The following is a 27,519-nucleotide window of genomic DNA, read 5'->3' on the forward strand; positions in this document are numbered from 1 at the left end:
ATAACTAGTGCCACAGGAATGGTTAAAAACATAGACAGTAGGAAGAGTCAGTATTCTTGTACTTAAATCGGTATTGTGCCTTTTGTATTTAAATCCGATGCAATTTCTGCGTTTCTTCGTCAATAAGTAGGTCCAAGGAATACAGTAAACCTGAAGTGAAGCATCGGAATATACAACTAGTTTCACAGGATTGGTTCAAAACATAGACAGTAAGAAGAGTCAATGTGCTTGTACTTAATTCGGCATTCTGCCTTTTCTATTTAATTCCGATGCAATTTCTGTGTTTAATCGTCAATAAAAAGGTCCAAGGTATACAGCAAACCTGAAGTGAAGCATCGGAATCTATAACTAGTGTCACAGGAATGGTTCAAAACATAGTCAGTAAGAAGATTCAGTCTCCTTGTACTTAAGTCGGCATTGAGCCTTTTGTATTTAATTCCGATGAAATTTCTTTGTTTCATCGTCAATAAGAGGGTGAGAGGGATACAGTAAACCTGAAGTGAAGCATCGGAATCTATAACTAGTGTCACAGGAATGGTTCAAAGCATAGTCAGTAAGAAGAGACCGTCTTCTTGTACTTAAGTCGGCATTGTGCCCTTTGTATTTAATTCCGATGCAATTTCTGTGTTTCATCGTCAATAAGTAGGTCCAAGGGATACAGTGAACCTAGAGTGAAGCACCGGAATCTATAACTAGAGTCACAGTAATGGATCAAAACATAGACAGTAAGAAGGGTCGGTCTTCTTGTACTTAAGTCGGCATTTTGCCTTTTGTATTTACTTCCGATGCAATTTCTGTGTTTCATCGTCAATAAGAAGGTATAAGGGATACAGTACACATGAAGTGAAGCATCGGAATCTATAACTAGTGTTACTGGAATAGTTCAAAATATAGACAGTAAGAAGAGTAAGTCTTCTTGTACTTAAGTCGGCATTGTGCCTTTTGTATTTAATTCCGATGCAATTTCTGTGGTTCATCGTCAATAAGAAGGTCCAAGGGATACAGTAAACCTGAAGTGAAGCATCGGACTCTATAACTAGTGTCACAGAAACGGTTCAAAACATAGACAGTTGGAAGAGTCAGTAATCTCATACTTCAGTCGGCATTGTGCCTTTTCTATTTAATTCCGATGCAATTTCTGTGTTTCATCGTCAATAAGAAGGTCCAAGGGGAACAGTAAACCTGAAGTGAAGCATCGGAATCTATAACTAGTGTCACAGGAATGGTTCCACACATAGACAGTACGAAGAGTCAGTCTTCTTGTACTTACGTCGGCATGGTGGCTTTTGTATTTAATTCCGATGCAATTTCTGTGTTTCATAGACAATAAGAACGTCAGAGGGATACAGTAAACCTGAAGTGAAGCATCGGAATCCAAAACTAGTGTCACAGGAACGGTTCAAAACATAGTCAGTAAGAAGAGTCAGTCTTCTTGTACTTAAGTCGGCATTGTGCCATTTGTACTTAATTCCGACGCAATTTCTGTGTTTCATCGTCAATAAGAGGGTGAGAGGGATACAGTAAACCTCAAGTCAAGCATCGGAAACTATAACTAGTGTCACAGGAATGGTTCAAAGCATAGTCAGTAAGAAGAGACCGTCTTCTTGTACTTAAGTCGGCATTGTGCCTTTCGTATATAATTCCGATGCAATTTCTGTGTTTCACTGTCAATAAGAAGGTCAGAGGGATACAGTAAACCTGAAGTGAAGCATCGGAATCTATAACTAGTGTCACAGGAATGGTTCCAAAATATACAGTAAGAATAGTCAGTCTTCTTGTACTTAAATCGTCATTGTGCCTTTTGTATTTAATTCCGATGCAATTTCTGTGTTTCATCGTCAATAAGAGGGTCAGAGGGATACAGTAAACATGAAGTGAAGCATCGGAAACTATAACTAGTGTCACAGGAATGGTTCAAAACGTAGACAGTAAGAAGATTCAGTCTTCTTCTCCTTAAGTCGGCATTGTGCCCTTTTTATTTAATTCCGATGCAATTTCTGTGTTTCATCGTCAATAAGTAGGTCCAAGGGATACAGTGAACTTGGATTGAAGCACCGGAATCTATAACTAGAGTCACAATAATGGATCGAAACATAGACAGTAAGAAGAGTCGGTCTTCTTGTACTTAAGTCGGCATTGTGCCTTTTGTATTTAATTCCGATGCAATTTCTGTGTTTCATCGTCAATAAGAAGGTCCAAGGGATACAGTACACATGAAGTGAAGCATCGGAATCTATAACTAGTGTCACTGGAATAGTTCAAAATATAGACAGTAAGAAGAGTCAGTCTTCTTGTACTTAAGTCGGCATTGTGCCTTTTGTATTTATTTCCGATGCAATTTCTGTGGTTCATCGTCAATAAGAAGGTCCAAGGGATAGAGTAAACCTGATGTGAAGCATCGGACTCTATAGCTAGTGTCACAGAAATGGTTCAAAACATAGACAGTAGGAAGAGTCAGTCATCTCATACTTAAGTCGGCATTGTGCCTTTTGTATTTAATTCCGATGCAATTTCTGTGTTTCATCGTCAATAAGAAGGTCCAAGGGAAACAGTAAACCTGAAGTGAAGCATCGGAATCTATAACTAGTATCACAGGAATGGTTCCACACATAGACAGTAACAAGAGTCAGTCTTGTTGTACTTAAGTCGGCATGGTGGCTTTTGTATTTAATTCTGATGCAATTTCTGTGTTTCATAGTCAATAAGAACGTCAGAGGGATACAGTAAACCTGAAGTGAAGCATCGGAATCCAAAACTAGTGTCACAGGAACGGTTCAAAACATAGACAGTAGGAAGAGTCAGTCTTCTTGTACGTAAGTCGGCATTGTGCCTTTTGTATTTAATTCTGATGCAATTTCTGTGTTTCATCGTCAATAAGAAGGTCCAAGGTATACAGCAAACCTGAAGTGAAGCATCGCAATCTACAACTAAAGTCACAGGAATGGTCAAAAGCATAGTCAGTAAGACGAGTCAGTCTTCTTGTACTTTAGTCGGCATTGTGCCTTTTCTATTTAATTCCGATGCAATTTCTGTGTTTCATCGTCAATAAGAAGGTCCAAGGGATACAGTAAACCTGGAGTGAAGCATCGGAATCTATCACTAGAGTCACAGGAATGGTTCAAATCATAGACAGTAAGAAGAGTCAGTCCTCTTGTACTTAAGTCGACATTGTGCCTTTTCTATTTAATTCCGATGCAATTTCTGTGTTTCATCGTCAATACGAAGGTCAGAGGGATACAATAAACCTGAAGTGAAATATCGGAATCTATAACAAGTGTCACAGGAAAGGTTCAAAACATAGACAGTAAGAAGAGTCAGTCTTCTTGTCCTAAAGTCGGCATTGTGCCTTTTGTATTTAATTCCGATGCAATTTCTGTGTTTCATCGTCATAAGTAGGTCTAAGGGATACAGTAAACCTGGAGTGAAGCACCGGAATCTATAACTATAATCACAGTAATAGTTCAAAACATATACAGTAGGAAGAGTCGGTCTTCTTGTACTTAAGTCGGCATTGTGCCTTTTGTATTTAATTCCGATGCAATTTCTGTGTTTCATCGTCAATAAGAAGGTCCAAGGGGTACAGTAAACCTGGAGTGAAGCATCGGAATCTATAACTAGTGTCACAGGAATGGTTCAAAACATAGTCAGTAAGAAGATTCAGTCTTCCTGTCCTTAAGTCGGCATTGTGCATTTTGTATTTAATTCTGATGCAATTTCTGTGTTTCATCGTCAATAAGAAGGTCCAAGGGAAACAGTAAACCTGGAGTGTAGCATCGGAATCTATAAGGAGTGTCACAGGAATGGTTCAAACATAGACATTAAGAAGAGTCAGTCTTCGTGTATTGAAGTCGGTATTTTTCCACTTGTATTTAATTCCAATGCAATTTCTGAGTTTCATCGTCAATAAGAAGGTCAGAGGGATACAGTAAACGTGAAGTGAAGCTTCGGAATCTATAACTAATGTCACAGGAATGGTTCAAAGCATAGTCAGTAAGAAGAGTCAGTCTTCTTGTCCTTATGTCGGCATTGTGCCTTTTGTATTTAATTCCGATGCAATTTCTGTGTTTCATCGTCAATAAGAAGGTCCAAGGGATATAGTAAACCTGGAGTGAAGCATCGGAATCTATAACTAGTGTCACAGGAATGGTTCAAAACATAGACAGTAAGAAGAGTCAGTGTTCTCGTACTTAAGTCGGCATTGTGCTTTTGTAGTTAATTCCGATGCAATTTCTGTGTTTCATCGTCAATAAGAAGGTCCAAGGGATACAGTAAACCTGAAGTGAAGCATCGGAATCTAAAACTAGTGTCACAGGATTGGTTCAAAACATAGACAGTAAGAAGAGTCAGTCTTCTTGTACTTAAATCGGCATTGTGGCTTTTGTTTTTTTTTCCGATGCAATTTCTGTGTTTCATCGTCAATAAGAAGGTTAGAGGGATACAGTAAACATGAAGTGAAGCAACGGAATCTATAACTAGTGTCACAGGAATAGTTCAAAACAGAGTCAGTAAGAAGAGTCAGTCTTCTTGTACTTAAGTCGGCATTCTGCCTTTTGTATTTAATTTCGAAGCAATTTCTGTGTTTCATTGTCAATAAGAAGGTCCAAGGGATACAGTAAACCTGAAGTGAAGCATCGGAATCTATAACTAGTGTCACTGGAATGGTTCAAAATATAGACAGTAAGAAGAGTCAGTCTTCTTGTACTTAAGTCGGCATTGTGACTTTTGTATTTAATTCCGATGCAATTTCTGTGTTTCATCGTCAGTAAGAAGGTACAAGGGATACAGTTAACCTGAAGTGAAGCGTCGGAATCTATAACTAGTGCCACAGGAATGGTTAAAAACATAGACAGTAGGAAGAGTCAGTGTTCTTGTACTTAAATCGGCATTGTGCCTTTTGTATTTAAATCCGTTGCAATTTCTCCGTTTCTTCGTCAATAAGTAGGTCCAAGGAATACAGTAAACCTGAAGTGAAGCATCGTAATCTACAACTAGTTTCACAGGATTGGTTCAAAACATAGACAGTAAGAAGAGTCAATGTGCTTGTACTTAATTCGGCATTGTGCCTTTTCTATTTAATTCCGATGCAATTTCTGTGTTTCATCGTCAATAAAAAGGTCCAAGGTATACAGCAAACCTGAAGTGAAGCATCGGAATCTATAACTAGTGTCACAGGAATGGTTCAAAACATAGTCAGTAAGAAGAGTCAGTCTCCTTGTACTTAAGTCGGCATTGAGCCTTTTGTATTTAATTCCGATGAAATTTCTGTGTTTCATCGTCAATAAGAGGGTGAGAGGGATACAGTAAACCTGAAGTGAAGCATCGGAATCTATAACTAGTGTCACAGGAATGGTTCAAAGCATAGTCAGTAAGAAGAGACCGTCTTCTTGTACTTAAGTCGGCATTGTGCCTTTCGTATTTAATTCCGATGCAATTTCTGTGTTTCACCGTCAATAAGAAGGTCAGAGGGATACAGTAAACCTGAAGTGAAGCATCGGAATCTATAACTAGTGTAACAGGAATGGTTCAAATATATACAGTAAGAAGAGTCAGTCTTCTTGTACTTAAGTCGGCATTGTGCCTTTTGTATTTAATTCCGATGCAATTTCTATGTTTCATCGTCAATAAGAAGGTCAGAGGGATACAGTAAACATGAAGTGAAGCATCGGAATCAATAACTACTGTCACTGGAATGGTTCAAAATATAGACAGTAAGAAGAGTCAGTCTTCTTGTACTTATGTCGGCATTGTGCCTTTTGTATTTAATTTCGAAGCAATTTCTGCGTTTCATTGTCAATAAGAAGGTCGAAGGGATACAGTAAACCTGAAGTGAAGCATCGGAATCAATAACTACTGTCACTGGAATGGTTCAAAATATAGACAGTAAGAAGAGTCAGTCTTCTTGTACTTAAGTCGGCATTGTGTCTTTTGTATTTAATTCCGATGCAATTTCTGTGTTTCATCGTCAGTAAGAAGGTACAAGGGATACAGTTAACCTGAAGTGAAGCGTCGGAATCTATAACTAGTGCCACAGGAATGGTTAAAAACATAGACAGTAGGAAGAGTCAGTGTTCTTGTACTTAAATCGGCATTGTGCCTTTTGTATTTAAATCCGATTCATTTTCTGCGTTTATCGTCAATAAGTAGGTCCAAGGAATACAGTAAACCTGAAGTGAAGCATCGGAATCTACAACTAGTTTCACAGGATTGGTTCAAAACATAGACAGTAAGAAGAGTCAGTGTGCTTGTACTGAATTCGGCATTGTGCCTTTTCTATTTAATTCCGATGCAATTTCTGTGTTTCATCGTCAATAAAAAGGTCCAAGGTATACAGCAAACCTGAAGTGAAGCATCGGAATCTATAACTAGTGTCACAGGAATGGTTCAAAACATAGTCAGTAAGAAGAGTCAGTCTCCTTGTACTTAAGTCGGCATTGAGCCTTTTGTATATAATTCCGATGAAATTTCTGTGTTTCATCGTCAATAAGAGGGTGAGAGGGATACAGTAAACCTGAAGTGAAGCATCGGAATCTATAACTAGTGTCACAGGAATGGTTCAAAGCATAGTCAGTAAGAAGAGACCGTCTTCTTGTACTTAAGTCGGCATTGTGCCTTTCGTATTTAATTCCGATGCAATTTCTGTGTTTCACCGTCAATAAGAAGGTCAGAGGGTAACAGTAAACCTGAAGTGAAGCATCGGAATCTATAACTAGTGTAACAGGAATGGTTCAAATATATACAGTAAGAAGAGTCAGTCTTCTTGTACTTAAGTCGGCATTGTGCCCTTTGTATTTAATTCCGATGCAATTTCTGTGTTTCATCATCAATAAGAAGGTCCAAGGGATACAGTGAACCTGGAGAGAAGCACCGGAATCTATAACTAGCGTCACAGTAATGGATCAAAACATAGACAGTAAGAAGAGTCGGTCTTCTTGTACTTAAGTCGGCACTGTGCCTTTTGTATTTACTTCCGATGCAATTTCTGTGTTTCATCGTCAATAAGAAGGTATAAGGGATACAGTACACATGAAGTGAAGCATCGGAATCTATAACTAGTGTCACTGGAATAGTTCAAAATATAGACAGTAAGAAGAGTCAGTCTTCTTGTACATAAGTCGGCATTGTGCTTTTTGTATGTAATTCCGATGCAATTTCTGTGGTTCATCGTCAATAAGAAGGTCCAAGGGATACAGTAAACCTGAAGTGAAGCATCGGACTCTATAACTAGTGTCACAGACACGGTTCAAAACATAGACTGTTGGAAGAGTCAGTCATCTCATACTTAAGTCGGCATTGTGCCTTTTCTATTTAATTCCGATGCAATTTCTGTGTTTCATCGTCAATAAGAGGGTGAGAGGGATACAGTAAACCTCAAGTGAAGCATCGGAGTCTATAACTAGTGTCACAGGAATGGTTCCAAAATATACAGTAAGAAGAGTCAGTCTTCTTGTACTTAAATCGGCATTGTGCCTTTTGTATTTAATTCCGATGCAATTTCTGTGTTTCATCGTCAATAAGAGGGTCAGAGGGATACAGTAAACATGAAGTGAAGCATCGGAAACTATAACTAGTGTCACAGGAATGGTTCAAAACATAGTCAGTAAGAAGATTCAGTCTTCTTCTCCTTAAGTCGGCATTGTGCCCTTTGTTTTTAATTCCGATGCAATTTCTGTGTTTCATCGTCAATAAGTAGGTCCAAGGGATACAGTGAACCTGGATTGAAGCACCGGAATCTATAACTAGAGTCACAGTAATGGATCAAATCATAGACAGTAAGAAGAGTCGGTCTTCTTGTACTTAAGTCGGCATTGTGCCTTTTGTATTTAATTCCGATGCAATTTCTGTGTTTCATCGACAATAAGAAGATCCAAGGGATACAGTACACATGAAGTGAAGCATCGGAATCTATAACTAGTGTCACTGGAATAGTTCAAAATATAGACAGTAAGAAGAGTCAGTCTTCTTGTACTTAAGTCGGCATTGTGCCTTTTGTATTTATTTCCGATGCAATTTCTGTGGTTCATCGTCGATAAGAAGGTCCAAGGGATAGAGTAAACCTGAAGTGAAGCATCGGACTCTATAGCTAGTGTCACAGAAATGGTTCAAATCATAGACAGTGGGAAGAGTCAGTCATCTCATACTTAAGTCGGCATTGTGCCTTTTGTATTTAATTCCGATGCAATTTCTGTGTTTCATCGTCAATAAGAAGGTCCAAGGGAAACAGTAAACCTGAAGTGAAGCATCGGAATCTATTACTAGCATCACAGGAATGGTTCCACACATAGACAGTAACAAGAGTCAGTCTTGTTGTACTTTAGTCGGCATGGTGGCTTTAGTATTTAATTCCGATGCAATTTCTGTGTTTCATAGTCAATAAGAACGTCAGAGGGATACAGTAAACCTGAAGTGAAGCATCGGAATCCGAAACTAGTGTCACAGGAACGGTTCAAAACATAGACAGTAGGAAGAGTCAGTCTTCTTGTACGTAAGTCGGCATTGTGCCTTTTGTATTTAATTCTGATGCAATTTCTGTGTTTCATCGTCAATAAGAAGGTCCAAGGTATACGGCAAACCTGAAGTGAAGCATCGCAATCTATAACTAGAGTCACAGGAATAGTCCAAAACATAGTCAGTAAGAAGAGTCAGTCCTCTTGTACTTCAGTCGGCATTGTGCCTTTTCTATTTAATTCCGATGCAATTTCTGTGTTTCATCGTCAATAAAAAGGTCCAAGGTATACAGCAAACCTGAAGTGAAGCATCGGAATCTATAACTAGTGTCACAGGAATGGTTCAAAACATAGTCAGTAAGAAGAGTCAGTCTCCTTGTACTTAAGTCGGCATTGAACCTTTTGTATATAATTCCGATGAAATTTCTGTGTTTCATCGTCAATAAGAGGGTGAGAGGGATACAGTAAACCTGAAGTGAAGCATCGGAATCTATAACTAGTGTCACAGGAATGGTTCAAAGCATAGTCAGTAAGAAGAGACCGTCTTCTTGTACTTAAGTCGCCATTGTGCCTTTCGTATTTAATTCCGATGCAATTTCTGTGTTTCACCGTCAATAAGAAGGTCAGAGGGATACAGTAAACCTGAAGTGAAGCATCGGAATCTATAACTAGTGTAACAGGAATGGTTCAAATATATACAGTAAGAAGAGTCAGTCTTCTTGTACTTAAGTCGGCATTGTGCACTTTGTATTTCATTCCGATGCAATTTCTGTGTTTCATCGTCAATAAGTAGGTCCAAGGGATACAGTGAACCTGGAGTGAAGCACCGGAATCTATAACTAGAGTCACAGTAATGGATCATATCATAGACAGTAAGAAGAGTCGGTCTTCTTGTACTTAAGTCGGCACTGTGCCTTTTGTATTTACTTCCGATGCAATTTCTGTGTTTCATAGTCAATAAGAACGTCAGAGGGATACAGTAAACCTGAAGTGAAGCATCGGAATCTATAACTAGTATCACAGGAATGGTTCCACACATAGACAGTAACAAGAGTCAGTCTTGTTGTACTTAAGTCGGCATGGTGGCTTTTGTATTTAATTCCGATGCAATTTCTGTGTTTCATAGTCAATAAGAACGTCAGAGGGATACAGTAAACCTGAAGTGAAGCATCGGAATCCAAAACTAGTGTCACAGGAACGGTTCAAAACATAGACAGTAGGAAGAGTCAGTCTTCTTGTACGTAAGTCGGCATTGTGCCTTTTGTATTTAATTCTGATGCAATTTCTGTGTTTCATCGTCAATAAGAAGGTCCAAGGTATACAGCAAACCTGAAGTGAAGCATCGCAATCTACAACTAAAGTCACAGGAATGGTCAAAAGCATAGTCAGTAAGACGAGTCAGTCTTCTTGTACTTTAGTCGGCATTGTGCCTTTTCTATTTAATTCCGATGCAATTTCTGTGTTTCATCGTCAATAAGAAGGTCCAAGGGATACAGTAAACCTGGAGTGAAGCATCGGAATCTATCACTAGAGTCACAGGAATGGTTCAAATCATAGACAGTAAGAAGAGTCAGTCCTCTTGTACTTAAGTCGACATTGTGCCTTTTCTATTTAATTCCGATGCAATTTCTGTGTTTCATCGTCAATACGAAGGTCAGAGGGATACAATAAACCTGAAGTGAAATATCGGAATCTATAACAAGTGTCACAGGAAAGGTTCAAAACATAGACAGTAAGAAGAGTCAGTCTTCTTGTCCTAAAGTCGGCATTGTGCCTTTTGTATTTAATTCCGATGCAATTTCTGTGTTTCATCGTCATAAGTAGGTCTAAGGGATACAGTTAACCTGGAGTGAAGCACCGGAATCTATAACTATAATCACAGTAATAGTTCAAAACATATACAGTAGGAAGAGTCGGTCTTCTTGTACTTAAGTCGGCATTGTGCCTTTTGTATTTAATTCCGATGCAATTTCTGTGATTCATCGTCAATAAGAAGGTCCAAGGGATACAGTAAACCTGGAGTGAAGCATCGGAATCTGTAACTAGTGTCACAGGAAAGGTTCAAAGCATAGACAGTAAGAAGAGTCAGTCTTCTTGTACTTAAGTCGGCATTGTGCCTTTTCAATTTAATTCTGATGCAATTTCTGTGTTTCTTCGTCAATAAGAAGGTCAGAGGGATACAGTAAACCTGAAGTGAAGCATCGGAATCTATAACTAGTGTCACAGGAATGGTTCAAAACATAGTCAGTAAGAAGATTCAGTCTTCCTGTCCTTAAGTCGGCATTGTGCATTTTGTATTTAATTCTGATGCAATTTCTGTGTTTCATCGTCAATAAGAAGGTCCAAGGGAAACAGTAAACCTGGAGTGTAGCATCGGAATCTATAAGGAGTGTCACAGGAATGGTTCAAACATAGACATTAAGAAGAGTCAGTCTTCGTGTATTGAAGTCGGTATTTTTCCACTTGTATTTAATTCCAATGCAATTTCTGAGTTTCATCGTCAATAAGAAGGTCAGAGGGATACAGTAAACGTGAAGTGAAGCTTCGGAATCTATAACTAATGTCACAGGAATGGTTCAAAGCATAGTCAGTAAGAAGAGTCAGTCTTCTTGTCCTTATGTCGGCATTGTGCCTTTTGTATTTAATTCCGATGCAATTTCTGTGTTTCATCGTCAATAAGAAGGTCCAAGGGATATAGTAAACCTGGAGTGAAGCATCGGAATCTATAACTAGTGTCACAGGAATGGTTCAAAACATAGACAGTAAGAAGAGTCAGTGTTCTCGTACTTAAGTCGGCATTGTGCTTTTGTAGTTAATTCCGATGCAATTTCTGTGTTTCATCGTCAATAAGAAGGTCCAAGGGATACAGTAAACCTGAAGTGAAGCATCGGAATCTAAAACTAGTGTCACAGGATTGGTTCAAAACATAGACAGTAAGAAGAGTCAGTCTTCTTGTACTTAAATCGGCATTGTGGCTTTTGTTTTTTTTTCCGATGCAATTTCTGTGTTTCATCGTCAATAAGAAGGTTAGAGGGATACAGTAAACATGAAGTGAAGCAACGGAATCTATAACTAGTGTCACAGGAATAGTTCAAAACAGAGTCAGTAAGAAGAGTCAGTCTTCTTGTACTTAAGTCGGCATTCTGCCTTTTGTATTTAATTTCGAAGCAATTTCTGTGTTTCATTGTCAATAAGAAGGTCCAAGGGATACAGTAAACCTGAAGTGAAGCATCGGAATCTATAACTAGTGTCACTGGAATGGTTCAAAATATAGACAGTAAGAAGAGTCAGTCTTCTTGTACTTAAGTCGGCATTGTGTCTTTTGTATTTAATTCCGATGCAATTTCTGTGTTTCATCGTCAGTAAGAAGGTACAAGGGATACAGTTAACCTGAAGTGAAGCGTCGGAATCTATAACTAGTGCCACAGGAATGGTTAAAAACATAGACAGTAGGAAGAGTCAGTGTTCTTGTACTTAAATCGGCATTGTGCCTTTTGTATTTAAATCCGTTGCAATTTCTCCGTTTCTTCGTCAATAAGTAGGTCCAAGGAATACAGTAAACCTGAAGTGAAGCATCGTAATCTACAACTAGTTTCACAGGATTGGTTCAAAACATAGACAGTAAGAAGAGTCAATGTGCTTGTACTTAATTCGGCATTGTGCCTTTTCTATTTAATTCCGATGCAATTTCTGTGTTTCATCGTCAATGAAAAGGTCCAAGGTATACAGCAAACCTGAAGTGAAGCATCGGAATCTATAACTAGTGTCACAGGAATGGTTCAAAACATAGTCAGTAAGAAGAGTCAGTCTCCTTGTACTTAAGTCGGCATTGAGCCTTTTGTATTTAATTCCGATGAAATTTCTGTGTTTCATCGTCAATAAGAGGGTGAGAGGGATACAGTAAACCTGAAGTGAAGCATCGGAATCTATAACTAGTGTCACAGGAATGGTTCAAAGCATAGTCAGTAAGAAGAGACCGTCTTCTTGTACTTAAGTCGGCATTGTGCCTTTCGTATTTAATTCCGATGCAATTTCTGTGTTTCACCGTCAATAAGAAGGTCAGAGGGATACAGTAAACCTGATGTGAAGCATCGGAATCTATAACTAGTGTAACAGGAATGGTTCAAATATATACAGTAAGAAGAGTCAGTCTTCTTGTACTTAAGTCGGCATTGTGCCTTTTGTATTTAATTCCGATGCAATTTCTATGTTTCATCGTCAATAAGAAGGTCAGAGGGATACAGTAAACATGAAGTGAAGCATCGGAATCAATAACTACTGTCACTGGAATGGTTCAAAATATAGACAGTAAGAAGAGTCAGTCTTCTTGTACTTATGTCGGCATTGTGCCTTTTGTATTTAATTTCGAAGCAATTTCTGCGTTTCATTGTCAATAAGAAGGTCCAAGGGATACAGTAAACCTGAAGTGAAGCATCGGAATCAATAACCACTGTCACTGGAATGGTTCAAAATATAGACAGTAAGAAGAGTCAGTCTTCTTGTACTTAAGTCGGCATTGTGTCTTTTGTATTTAATTCCGATGCAATTTCTGTGTTTCATCGTCAGTAAGAAGGTACAAGGGATACAGTTAACCTGAAGTGAAGCGTCGGAATCTATAACTAGTGCCACAGGAATGGTTAAAAACATAGACAGTAGGAAGAGTCAGTGTTCTTGTACTTAAATCGGCATTGTGCCTTTTGTATTTAAATCCGATTCATTTTCTGCGTTTATCGTCAATAAGTAGGTCCAAGGAATACAGTAAACCTGAAGTGAAGCATCGGAATCTACAACTAGTTTCACAGGATTGGTTCAAAACATAGACAGTAAGAAGAGTCAATGTGCTTGTACTGAATTCGGCATTGTGCCTTTTCTATTTAATTCCGATGCAATTTCTGTGTTTCATCGTCAATAAAAAGGTCCAAGGTATACAGCAAACCTGAAGTGAAGCATCGGAATCTATAACTAGTGTCACAGGAATGGTTCAAAACATAGTCAGTAAGAAGAGTCAGTCTCCTTGTACTTAAGTCGGCATTGAGCCTTTTGTATATAATTCCGATGAAATTTCTGTGTTTCATCGTCAATAAGAGGGTGAGAGGGATACAGTAAACCTGAAGTGAAGCATCGGAATCTATAACTAGTGTCACAGGAATGGTTCAAAGCATAGTCAGTAAGAAGAGACCGTCTTCTTGTACTTAAGTCGGCATTGTGCCTTTCGTATTTAATTCCGATGCAATTTCTGTGTTTCACCGTCAATAAGAAGGTCAGAGGGTAACAGTAAACCTGAAGTGAAGCATCGGAATCTATAACTAGTGTAACAGGAATGGTTCAAATATATACAGTAAGAAGAGTCAGTCTTCTTGTACTTAAGTCGGCATTGTGCCCTTTGTATTTAATTCCGATGCAATTTCTGTGTTTCATCATCAATAAGTAGGTCCAAGGGATACAGTGAACCTGGAGAGAAGCACCGGAATCTATAACTAGCGTCACAGTAATGGATCAAAGCATAGACAGTAAGAAGAGTCGGTCTTCTTGTACTTAAGTCGGCACTGTGCCTTTTGTATTTACTTCCGATGCAATTTCTGTGTTTCATCGTCAATAAGAAGGTATAAGGGATACAGTACACATGAAGTGAAGCATCGGAATCTATAACTAGTGTCACTGGAATAGTTCAAAATATAGACAGTAAGAAGAGTCAGTCTTCTTGTACTTAAGTCGGCTTTGTGCTTTTTGTATGTAATTCCGATGCAATTTCTGTGGTTCATCGTCAATAAGAAGGTCCAAGGGATACAGTAAACCTGAAGTGAAGCATCGGACTCTATAACTAGTGTCACAGACACGGTTCAAAACATAGACTGTTGGAAGAGTCAGTCATCTCATACTTAAGTCGGCATTGTGCCTTTTCTATTTAATTCCGATGCAATTTCTGTGTTTCATCGTCAATAAGAGGGTGAGAGGGATACAGTAAACCTCAAGTGAAGCATCGGAGTCTATAACTAGTGTCACAGGAATGGTTCCAAAATATACAGTAAGAAGAGTCAGTCTTCTTGTACTTAAATCGGCATTGTGCCTTTTGTATTTAATTCCGATGCAATTTCTGTGTTTCATCGTCAATAAGAGGGTCAGAGGGATACAGTAAACATGAAGTGAAGCATCGGAAACTATAACTAGTGTCACAGGAATGGTTCAAAACATAGTCAGTAAGAAGATTCAGTCTTCTTCTCCTTAAGTCGGCATTGTGCCCTTTGTTTTTAATTCCGATGCAATTTCTGTGTTTCATCGTCAATAAGTAGGTCCAAGGGATACAGTGAACCTGGATTGAAGCACCGGAATCTATAACTAGAGTCACAGTAATGGATCAAATCATAGACAGTAGGAAGAGTCGGTCTTCTTGTACTTAAGTCGGCATTGTGCCTTTTGTATTTAATTCCGATGCAATTTCTGTGTTTCATCGACAATAAGAAGATCCAAGGGATACAGTACACATGAAGTGAAGCATCGGAATCTATAACTAGTGTCACTGGAATAGTTCAAAATATAGACAGTAAGAAGAGTCAGTCTTCTTGTACTTAAGTCGGCATTGTGCCTTTTGTATTTATTTCCGATGCAATTTCTGTGGTTCATCGTCGATAAGAAGGTCCAAGGGATAGAGTAAACCTGAAGTGAAGCATCGGACTCTATAGCTAGTGTCACAGAAATGGTTCAAATCATAGACAGTGGGAAGAGTCAGTCATCTCATACTTAAGTCGGCATTGTGCCTTTTGTATTTAATTCCGATGCAATTTCTGTGTTTCATCGTCAATAAGAAGGTCCAAGGGAAACAGTAAACCTGAAGTGAAGCATCGGAATCTATTACTAGTATCACAGGAATGGTTCCACACATAGACAGTAACAAGAGTCAGTCTTGTTGTACTTTAGTCGGCATGGTGGCTTTAGTATTTAATTCCGATGCAATTTCTGTGTTTCATAGTCAATAAGAACGTCAGAGGGATACAGTAAACCTGAAGTGAAGCATCGGAATCCGAAACTAGTGTCACAGGAACGGTTCAAAACATAGACAGTAGGAAGAGTCAGTCTTCTTGTACGTAAGTCGGCATTGTACCTTTTGTATTTAATTCTGATGCAATTTCTGTGTTTCATCGTCAATAAGAAGGTCCAAGGTATACGGCAAACCTGAAGTGAAGCATCGCAATCTATAACTAGAGTCACAGGAATAGTCCAAAACATAGTCAGTAAGAAGAGTCAGTCCTCTTGTACTTCAGTCGGCATTGTGCCTTTTCTATTTAATTCCGATGCAATTTCTGTGTTTCATCGTCAATAAAAAGGTCCAAGGTATACAGCAAACCTGAAGTGAAGCATCGGAATCTATAACTAGTGTCACAGGAATGGTTCAAAACATAGTCAGTAAGAAGAGTCAGTCTCCTTGTACTTAAGTCGGCATTGAACCTTTTGTATATAATTCCGATGAAATTTCTGTGTTTCATCGTCAATAAGAGGGTGAGAGGGATACAGTAAACCTGAAGTGAAGCATCGGAATCTATAACTAGTGTCACAGGAATGGTTCAAAGCATAGTCAGTAAGAAGAGACCGTCTTCTTGTACTTAAGTCGCCATTGTGCCTTTCGTATTTAATTCCGATGCAATTTCTGTGTTTCACCGTCAATAAGAAGGTCAGAGGGATACAGTAAACCTGAAGTGAAGCATCGGAATCTATAACTAGTGTAACAGGAATGGTTCAAATATATACAGTAAGAAGAGTCAGTCTTCTTGTACTTAAGTCGGCATTGTGCACTTTGTATTTCATTCCGATGCAATTTCTGTGTTTCATCGTCAATAAGTAGGTCCAAGGGATACAGTGAACCTGGAGTGAAGCACCGGAATCTATAACTAGAGTCACAGTAATGGATCATATCATAGACAGTAAGAAGAGTCGGTCTTCTTGTACTTAAGTCGGCACTGTGCCTTTTGTATTTACTTCCGATGCAATTTCTGTCTTTCATCGTCAATAAGAAGGTATAAGGGATACAGTACACATGAAGTGAAGCATCGGAATCTATAACCAGTGTCACTGGAATAGTTCAAAATATAGACAGTAAGAAGAGTCAGTCTTCTTGTACTTAAGTAGGCATTGTGCCTTTTGTATTTAATTCCGATGCAATTTCTGTGGTTCATCGTCAATAAGAAGGTCCAAGGGATAGAGTAAACCTGAAGTGAAGCATCGGACTCTATAACTAGTGTCACAGAAACGGTTCAAAACATAGACTGTTGGAAGAGTCAGTCATCTCATACTTAAGTCGGCATTGTGCCTTTTCTATTTAATTCCGATGCAATTTCTGTGTTTCATCGTCAATATAAAGGTCCAAGGGATACAGTAAACCTGAAGTGAAGCATCGGAATCTATAACTAGTGTCACTGGAATGGTTCAAAATATAGACAGTAAGAAGAGTCAGTCTTCTTGTACTTAAGTCGGCATTGTGTCTTTTGTATTTAATTCCGATGCAATTTCTGTGTTTCATCGTCAGTAAGAAGGTACAAGGGATACAGTTAACCTGAAGTGAAGCGTCGGAATCTATAACTAGTGCAACAGGAATGGTTAAAAACATAGACAGTAGGAAGAGTCAGTGTTCTTGTACTTAAATCGGCATTGTGCCTTTTGTATTTAAATCCGATGCAATTTCTCCGTTTCTTCGTCAATAAGTAGGTCCAAGGAATACAGTAAACCTGAAGTGAAGCATCGTAATCTACAACTAGTTTCACAGGATTGGTTCAAAACATAGACAGAAAGAAGAGTCAATGTGCTTGTACTTAATTCGGCATTGTGCCTTTTCTATTTAATTCCGATGCAATTTCTGTGTTTCATCGTCAGTAAGAAGGTACAAGGGATACAGTAAACCTGAAGTGAAGCGTCGGAATCTATAACTAGTGTCACAGGAATGGTTCAAAACATAGTCAGTAAGAAGAGTCAGTCTCCTTGTACTTAAGTCGGCATTGAGCCTTTTGTATTTAATTCCGATGAAATTTCTGTGTTTCATCGTCAATAAGAGGGTGAGAGGGATACAGTAAACCTGAAGTGAAGCATCGGAATCTATAACTAGTGTCACAGGAATGGTTCAAAGCATAGTCAGTAAGAAGAGACCGTCTTCTTGTACTTAAGTCGGCATTGTGCCTTTCGTATTTAATTCCGATGCAATTTCTGTGTTTCACCGTCAATAAGAAGGTCAGAGGGATACAGTAAACCTGAAGTGAAGCATCGGAATCTATAACTAGTGTAACAGGAATGGTTCAAATATATACAGTAAGAAGAGTCAGTCTTCTTGTACTTAAGTCGGCATTGTGCCTTTTGCATTTAATTCCGATGCAATTTCTATGTTTCATCGTCAATAAGAAGGTCAGAGGGATACAGTAAACATGAAGTGAAGCATCGGAATCAATAACTACTGTCACTGGAATGGTTCAAAATATAGACAGTAAGAAGAGTCAGTCTTCTTGTACTTATGTCGGCATTGTGCCTTTTGTATTTAATTTCGAAGCAATTTCTGCGTTTCATTGTCAATAAGAAGGTCCAAGGGATACAGTAAACCTGAAGTGAAGCATCGGAATCAATAACCACTGTCACTGGAATGGTTCAAAATATAGACAGTAAGAAGAGTCAGTCTTCTTGTACTTAAGTCGGCATTGTGTCTTTTGTATTTAATTCCGATGCAATTTCTGTGTTTCATCGTCAGTAAGAAGGTACAAGGGATACAGTTAACCTGAAGTGAAGCGTCGGAATCTATAACTACTGCCACAGGAATGGTTAAAAACATAGACAGTAGGAAGAGTCAGTGTTCTTGTACTTAAATCGGCATTGTGCCTTTTGTATTTAAATCCGATTCAATTTCTGCGTTTATCGTCAATAAGTAGGTCCAAGGAATACAGTAAACCTGAAGTGAAGCATCGGAATCTACAACTAGTTTCACAGGATTGGTTCAAAACATAGACAGTAAGAAGAGTCAATGTGCTTGTACTGAATTCGGCATTGTGCCTTTTCTATTTAATTCCGATGCAATTTCTGTGTTTCATCGTCAATAAAAAGGTCCAAGGTATACAGCAAACCTGAAGTGAAGCATCGGAATCTATAACTAGTGTCACAGGAATGGTTCAAAACATAGTCAGTAAGAAGAGTCAGTCTCCTTGTACTTAAGTCGGCATTGAGCCTTTTGTATATAATTCCGATGAAATTTCTGTGTTTCATCGTCAATAAGAGGGTGAGAGGGATACAGTAAACCTGAAGTGAAGCATCGGAATCTATAACTAGTGTCATAGGAATGGTTCAAAGCATAGTCAGTAAGAAGAGACCGTCTTCTTGTACTTAAGTCGGCATTGTGCCTTTCGTATTTAATTCCGATGCAATTTCTGTGTTTCACCGTCAATAAGAAGGTCAGAGGGTAACAGTAAACCTGAAGTGAAGCATCGGAATCTATAACTAGTGTAACAGGAATGGTTCAAATATATACAGTAAGAAGAGTCAGTCTTCTTGTACTTAAGTCGGCATTGTGCCCTTTGTATTTAATTCCGATGCAATTTCTGTGTTTCATCATCAATAAGTAGGTCCAAGGGATACAGTGAACCTGGAGAGAAGCACCGGAATCTATAACTAGAGTCACAGTAATGGTTCAAAACATAGACAGTAAGAAGTGTCGGTCGTCTTGTACTTAAGTCGGCACTGTGCCTTTTGTATTTACTTCCGATGCAATTTCTGTGTTTCATCGTCAATAAGAAGGTATAAGGGATACAGTACACATGAAGTGAAGCATCGGAATCTATAACTAGTGTCACTGGAATAGTTCAAAATATAGACAGTAAGAAGAGTCAGTCTTCTTGTACTTAAGTCGGCATTGTGCTTTTTGTATGTAATTCCGATGCAATTTCTGTGGTTCATCGTCAATAAGAAGGTCCAAGGGATACAGTAAACCTGAAGTGAAGCATCGGACTCTATAACTAGTGTCACAGACACGGTTCAAAACATAGACTGTTGGAAGAGTCAGTCATCTCATACTTAAGTCGGCATTGTGCCTTTTCTATTTAATTCCGATGCAATTTCTGTGTTTCATCGTCAATAAGAGGGTGAGAGGGATACAGTAAACCTCAAGTGAAGCATCGGAGTCTATAACTAGTGTCACAGGAATGGTTCCAAAATATACAGTAAGAAGAGTCAGTCTTCTTGTACTTAAATCGGCATTGTGCCTTTTGTATTTAATTCCGATGCAATTTCTGTGTTTCATCGTCAATAAGAGGGTCAGAGGGATACAGTAAACATGAAGTGAAGCATCGGAAACTATAACTAGTGTCACAGGAATGGTTCAAAACATAGTCAGTAAGAAGATTCAGTCTTCTTCTCCTTAAGTCGGCATTGTGCCCTTTGTTTTTAATTCCGATGCAATTTCTGTGTTTCATCGTCAATAAGTAGGTCCAAGGGATACAGTGAACCTGGATTGAAGCACCGGAATCTATAACTAGAGTCACAGTAATGGATCAAAACATAGACAGTAAGAAGAGTCGGTCTTCTTGTACTTAAGTCGGCATTGTGCCTTTTGTATTTAATTCCGATGCAATTTCTGTGTTTCATCGACAATAAGAAGATCCAAGGGATACAGTACACATGAAGTGAAGCATCGGAATCTATAACTAGTGTCACTGGAATAGTTCAAAATATAGACAGTAAGAAGAGTCAGTCTTCTTGTACTTAAGTCGGCATTGTGCCTTTTGTATTTATTTCCGATGCAATTTCTTTGGTTCATCGTCGATAAGAAGGTCCAAGGGATAGAGTAAACCTGAAGTGAAACATCGGACTCTATAGCTAGTGTCACAGAAATGGTTCAAATCATAGACAGTGGGAAGAGTCAGTCATCTCATACTTAAGTCGGCATTGTGCCTTTTGTATTTAATTCCGATGCAATTTCTGTGTTTCATCGTCAGTAAGAAGGTCCAAGGGAAACAGTAAACCTGAAGTGAAGCAGCGGAATCTATTACTAGTATCACAGGAATGGTTCCACACATAGACAGTGACAAGAGTCAGTCTTGTTGTACTTAAGTCGGCATGGTGGCTTTAGTATTTAATTCCGATGCAATTTCTGTGTTTCATAGTCAATAAGAACGTCAGAGGGATACAGTAAACCTGAAGTGAAGCATCGGAATCCGAAACTAGTGTCACAGGAACGGTTCAAAACATAGACAGTAGGAAGAGTCAGTCTTCTTGTACGTAAGTCGGCATTGTGCCTTTTGTATTTAATTCTGATGCAATTTCTGTGTTTCATCGTCAATAAGAAGGTCCAAGGTATACAGCAAACCTGAAGTGAAGCATCGCAATCTATAACTAGAGTCACAGGAATAGTCCAAAACATAGTCAGTAAGAAGAGTCAGTCCTCTTGTACTTCAGTCGGCATTGTGCCTTTTCTATTTAATTCCGATGCAATTTCTGTGTTTCATCGTCAATAAAAAGGTCCAAGGTATACAGCAAACCTGAAGTGAAGCATCGGAATCTATAACTAGTGTCACAGGAATGGTTCAAAACATAGTCAGTAAGAAGAGTCAGTCTCCTTGTACTTAAGTCGGCATTGAACCTTTTGTATATAATTCCGATGAAATTTCTGTGTTTCATCGTCAATAAGAGGGTGAGAGGGATACAGTAAACCTGAAGTGAAGCATCGGAATCTATAACTAGTGTCACAGGAATGGTTCAAAGCATAGTCAGTAAGAAGAGACCGTCTTCTTGTACTTAAGTCGGCATTGTGCCTTTCGTATTTAATTCCGATGCAATTTCTGTGTTTCACCGTCAATAAGAAGGTCAGAGGGATACAGTAAACCTGAAGTGAAGCATCGGAATCTATAACTAGTGTAACAGGAATGGTTCAAATATATACAGTAAGAAGAGTCAGTCTTCTTGTACTTAAGTCGGCATTGTGCCCTTTGTATTTAATTCCGATGCAATTTCTGTGTTTCATCGTCAATAAGTAGGTCCAAGGGATACAGTGAACCTGGAGTGAAGCACCGGAATCTATAACTAGAGTCACAGTAATGGATCATATCATAGACAGTAAGAAGAGTCGGTCTTCTTGTACTTAAGTCGGCACTGTGCCTTTTGTATTTACTTCCGATGCAATTTCTGTCTTTCATCGTCAATAAGAAGGTATAAGGGATACAGTACACATGAAGTGAAGCAACGGAATCTATAACCAGTGTCACTGGAATAGTTCAAAATATAGACAGTAAGAAGAGTCAGTCTTCTTGTACTTAAGTAGGCATTGTGCCTTTTGTATTTAATTCCGATGCAATTTCTGTGGTTCATCGTCGATAAGAAGGTCCAAGGGATAGAGTAAACCTGAAGTGAAGCATCGCACTCTATAGCTAGTGTCACAGAAATGGTTCAAAACATAGACAGTAGGAAGAGTCAGTCATCTCATACTTAAGTCGGCATTGTGCCTTTTGTATTTAATTCCGATGCAATTTCTGTGTTTCATCGTCAATACGAAGGTCCAAGGGAAACAGTAAACCTGAAGTGAAGCATCGGAATCTATAACTAGTATCACAGGAATGGTTCCACACATAGACAGTAACAAGAGTCAGTCTTGTTGTACTTAAGTCGGCATGGTGGCTTTAGTATTTAATTCCGATGCAATTTCTGTGTTTCATAGTCAATAAGAACGTCAGAGGGATACAGTAAACCTGAAGTGAAGCATCGGAATCCGAAACTAGTGTCACAGGAACGGTTCAAAACATAGACAGTAGGAAGAGTCAGTCTTCTTGTACGTAAGTCGGCATTGTGCCTTTTTTATTTAATTCTGATGCAATTTCTGTGTTTCATCGTCAATAAGAAGGTCCAAGGTATACAGCAAACCTGAAGTGAAGCATCGCAATCTATAACTAGAGTCACAGGAATAGTCCAAAACATAGTCAGTAAGAAGAGTCAGTCTTCTTGTACTTCAGTCGGCATTGTGCCTTTTCTATTTAATTCCGATGCAATTTCTGTGTTTCATCGTCAATAAAAAGGTCCAAGGTATACAGCAAACCTGAAGTGAAGCATCGGAATCTATAACTAGTGTCACAGGAATGGTTCAAAACATAGTCAGTAAGAAGAGTCAGTCTCCTTGTACTTAAGTCGGCATTGAACCTTTTGTATATAATTCCGATGAAATTTCTGTGTTTCATCGTCAATAAGAGGGTGAGAGGGATACAGTAAACCTGAAGTGAAGCATCGGAATCTATAACTAGTGTCACAGGAATGGTTCAAAGCATAGTCAGTAAGAAGAGACCGTCTTCTTGTACTTAAGTCGGCATTGTGCCTTTCGTATTTAACCCTGCTGTTCTGTTCACTTTTACTTGACATATATACTGTTCGGGTCAATATGACCCGACATATCAAAATGCTTTAGAAACATAAATTTTGGTACAGTTTTAGCTATCGACATTGTTGTTCTATTCCAGTACCTTGTTAGTAATAATAATAATAATAATAATAATAATAATAATGGTAATAATAATAATAATAACAATGCATACAACTTTATTGAGGGATATTTTTCATTTAAATATGCACATAAATTTGAAACAACAGACAGTTTCCATTACAGGCATTCAACTTAGAAAGCACTACAGTTTTTCCATACTTCTATTCTTATTGTTGACAGTTTAGACGTAAGTATTGACATTTTCTAACAACAGACAGTTGTCATTACAGATATTCATCTTAGAGCACACTACAGTACAGAACACACTACAGTTTTTTTATTACATTCCAACATAGAAAGCACTACAACTTTAGAATCCTCTCTTCTTACTGATTGTAGTTTAGGCACAAGTATTCACATAAATTTGAAACAACAGAATTTTCAATACAATCATCTTATAAAATACTACAGTTCTTTTCTTACTGCTTGCACTGTGGACACAAGTAGGTTACATGTTTCTTGCAAATATGTTTACTACATTTTCCACACACCATGTTTGTTTTATTGTCATTACTTGATGGACAGAACTTACAGCGTGCACGTTTTGTAGATTTTCTTGTTGTTACCGATTCTGACACACCACCCACATCATTCGGGTTTTGGATGCTTGTGACCATTCTCAAAGAATCTTCTGTTCTTGGGAAATGCGTTCTTGATGCAATATGTTCTTTTATCAGTGACTTTCCAAGTTCCTCCAAGAATATTCTCCTTCTAGTCAATTTGCTTGCATTCCAATTAGGGTCAACCGAAATCCACAAAACGTATGCATTATAAGCAGAAACATCAAGAATATTGTAGAAAACTATCATTGGCCACCTATTACTTTTTCGTTTGCATGTATATGTACCTAATAACTGATCAAGCGTGTCTACAGCACCTTTGGTTGAATTATAGTCCAAAATCATTTTTGGCTTCTTATCAGCCCTGTCACTGATTTCCGCATCATGGTGGAGAGTGCTCATAAGTACAACATTCTTGTGTCTCTTAGGAATATAATTAACCACAGTAGTGTCATTTGTGAAGTAAAATGAAGAGCTGTGTACCTCCTTGTTGGTCATTTTGTGTGGAAGCTCCGGCTTATTTTTCCGTATAGTTCCCAACATAGTCAATTTCCTTTTCAGAAGCAGCTGCCCCAAATTGTACGACGTAAAAAAGTTGTCACACGTGATATTCTGACCACGTAACTCAGAAGTGAGATCAGATACCACCCTCATTCCCTGATTTCTTTCTGGTGCCGCTCCACTCACCTTTCCTGTATAAATTTGGGCTTTCAGTACGTATGAAGTTTTGCTGTCACACATGGTCCATATTTTGATCCCATATTTTGCCGGTTTACTTGGGATATACTGCTTGAATGGACAGCGACCTCTAAATGCTACTAACTGCTCGTCAACAGTAACATTTTCTCCTGGATTATACAGTTTAGGAAGGACCTCTACCCACTTCTCCCAAATACTACGAATTGCGGCAAGTTTGTCAGTACGTCGTCTTTCCTCTCTAGTAGATTTCTTGTCAAATCGCAGGACACGTGATATCTTACAGAATGTTTCATGAGACATGGTTGCTCGAAATATGTTTCGCCCAGTATCTTTATCCCACAAACTTTTTGTAGACTCCCCATGAGATCGATATACACCCGCTAGGAGTAAGAGTCCTAAGTATGCATGGAAAACAGAACCATCAATATCTGTCCACTGTTCACCATAAACTCGCTGCCCTTCAATATTTGTCATCTCTATTATTTCATTTTGAAGCGCTGTGTGAAATACTGCTTCAAATGAACATTTTACATCAGATATTCTGCTGACTGCATACCTGGTAACTCCTGGGGTACTCTTGATGATGTTCGAAGCTGGTAGGCGACCATGTTGTGCTGGTGGATGCAACTGCCATTCTATATTCCCATTTTTAGAAAGAAAAGTCTCTACACTATTTTGTATGGGCTGTGGACTGTCGTAACTGTCATCGGAACACTCGCTTTCAGATGCATTGCTGATGTGATCTTCAAACTCAGAAAGTGATCCTTCATCTGGTGAGGCATTTACTATTTCTTCCAACTCACGATCATTCAATGGTCTCATCGCCATGGTGTCACAAGTCAAACTGGGCAGAAACAAAGCATTCCAATTATTGAGAACTGCCAATTATTATTTCCTGGGGAAAGCAACAAACAAGCCCATTGTTGTGAACGCATGGAGCTTTAGGTGATTGTTGAGAGTAAGTTGGAATGATGCAGTCACTATTCCCACACAACACAACAAAAATAATTTTCGCCATTTCCAGATTTTAGAAATAAATACGAGTTACACTAAACATATTTGTGTCGGGTCATTATGACCCGAACATTACATATGCAACTATTACAGTTGAAGCCCAAACTTCTTAAACTTTTTTAAAACCTTTTAAAACACATGCTGCTCATCCATTTTCAGACAAAGTCACAAAGTTTCATAAATATATATTGGTATTTACATAATGTAAAATAACGTTCATATTCGTTTCGGGTCATATAGACCCGAACAGAACAGCAGGGTTAATTCCGATCAATTTCTGTGTTTCACCGTCAATAAGAAGGTCAGAGGGATACAGTAAACCTGAAGTGAAGCATCGGAATCTATAACTAGTGTAACAGGAATGGTTCAAATATATACAGTAAGAAGAGTCAGTCTTCTTGTACTTAAGTCGGCATTGTGCCCTTTGTATTTAATTCCGATGCAATTTCTGTGTTTCATCGTCAATAAGTAGGTCCAAGGGATACAGTGAACCTGGAGTGAAGCACCGGAATCTATAACTAGAGTCACAGTAATGGATCAAAATAGAGACAGTAAGAAGAGTCGGTCTTCTTGTACTTAAGTCGGCACTGTGCCTTTTGTATTTACTTCCGATGCAATTTCTGTGTTTCATCGTCAATAAGAAGGTATAAGGGATACAGTACACATGAAGTGAAGCATCGGAATCTATAACTAGTGTCACTGGAATAGTTCAAAATATAGACAGTAAGAAGAGTCTGTCTTCTTGTACTTAAGTCGGCATTGTGCCTTTTCTATTAAATTCCGATGCAATTTCTGTGTTTCATCGTCAATAAGAAGGTCCAAGGGAAACAGTAAACCTGAAGTGAAGCATCGGAATCTATAACTAGTGTCACAGGAATGGTTCCACACATAGACAGTACGAAGAGTCAGTCTTCTTGTACTTAAGTCGGCAAGGTGGCTTTTGTATTTAATTCCGATGCAATTTCTGTGTTTCATAGTCAATACGAACGTCAGAGGGATACAGTAAACCTGAAGTGAAGCATCGGAATCCAAAACTAGTGTCACAGGAACGGTTCAAAACATAGTCAGTAAGTAGAGTCAGTCTTCTTGTACTTAAGTCGGCATTGTGCCATTTGTATTTAATTCCGACGCAATTTCAGTGTTTCATCGTCAATAAGAGGGTGAGAGGGATACAGTAAACCTCAAGTGAAGCATCCGAATCTATAACTAGTGTTACAGGAATGGTTCAAAACATAGTCAGTAAGAAGAGACCGTCTTCTTGTACTTAAGTCGGCATTGTGCCTTTCGTATTTAATTCCGATGCAATTTCTGTGTTTCACCGTCAATAAGAAGGTCAGAGGGATACAGTAAACCTGAAGTGAAGCATCGGAATCTATAACTAGTGTCACAGGAATGGTTCCAAAATATACAGTAAGAAGAGTCAGTCTTCTTGTACTTAAATCGGCATTGTGCCTTTTGTATTTAATTCCGATGCAATTTCTGTGTTTCATCGTCAATAAGAGGGTCAGAGGGATACAGTAAACATGAAGTGAAGCATCGGAAACTATAACTAGTGTCACAGGAATGGTTCAAAACATAGTCAGTAAGAAGATTCAGTCTTCTTCTCCTTAAGTCGGCATTGTGCCCTTTGTATTTAATTCCGATGCAATTTCTGTGTTTCATCGTCAATAAGTAGGTCCAAGGGATACAGTGAACCTGGATTGAAGCACCGGAATCTATAACTAGAGTCACAGTAATGGATCAAAACATAGACAGTAAGAAGAGTAGGTCTTCTTGTACTTAAGTCGGCATTGTGCCTTTTGTATTTAATTCCGATGCAATTTCTGTGTTTCATCGACAATAAGAAGGTCCAAGGGATACAGTACACATGAAGTGAAGCATCGGAATCTATAACTAGTGTCACTGGAATAGTTCAAAATATAGACAGTAAGAAGAGTCAGTCTTCTTGTACTTAAGTCGGCATTGTGCCTTTTGTATTTATTTCCGATGCAATTTCTGTGGTTCATCGTCGATAAGAAGGTCCAAGGGATAGAGTAAACCTGAAGTGAAGCATCGCACTCTATAGCTAGTGTCACAGAAATGGTTCAAAACATAGACAGTAGGAAGAGTCAGTCATCTCATACTTAAGTCGGCATTGTGCCTTTTGTATTTAATTCCGATGCAAATTCTGTGTTTCATCGTCAATACGAAGGTCCAAGGGAAACAGTAAACCTGAAGTGAAGCATCGGAATCTATAACTAGTATCACAGGAATGGTTCCACACATAGACAGTAACAAGAGTCAGTCTTGTTGTACTTAAGTCGGCATGGTGGCTTTAGTA

Source organism: Schistocerca serialis, chromosome 3, assembly GCF_023864345.2.
Source record: "Schistocerca serialis cubense isolate TAMUIC-IGC-003099 chromosome 3, iqSchSeri2.2, whole genome shotgun sequence".
NCBI classification, from domain to species: domain Eukaryota; kingdom Metazoa; phylum Arthropoda; class Insecta; order Orthoptera; family Acrididae; genus Schistocerca; species Schistocerca serialis.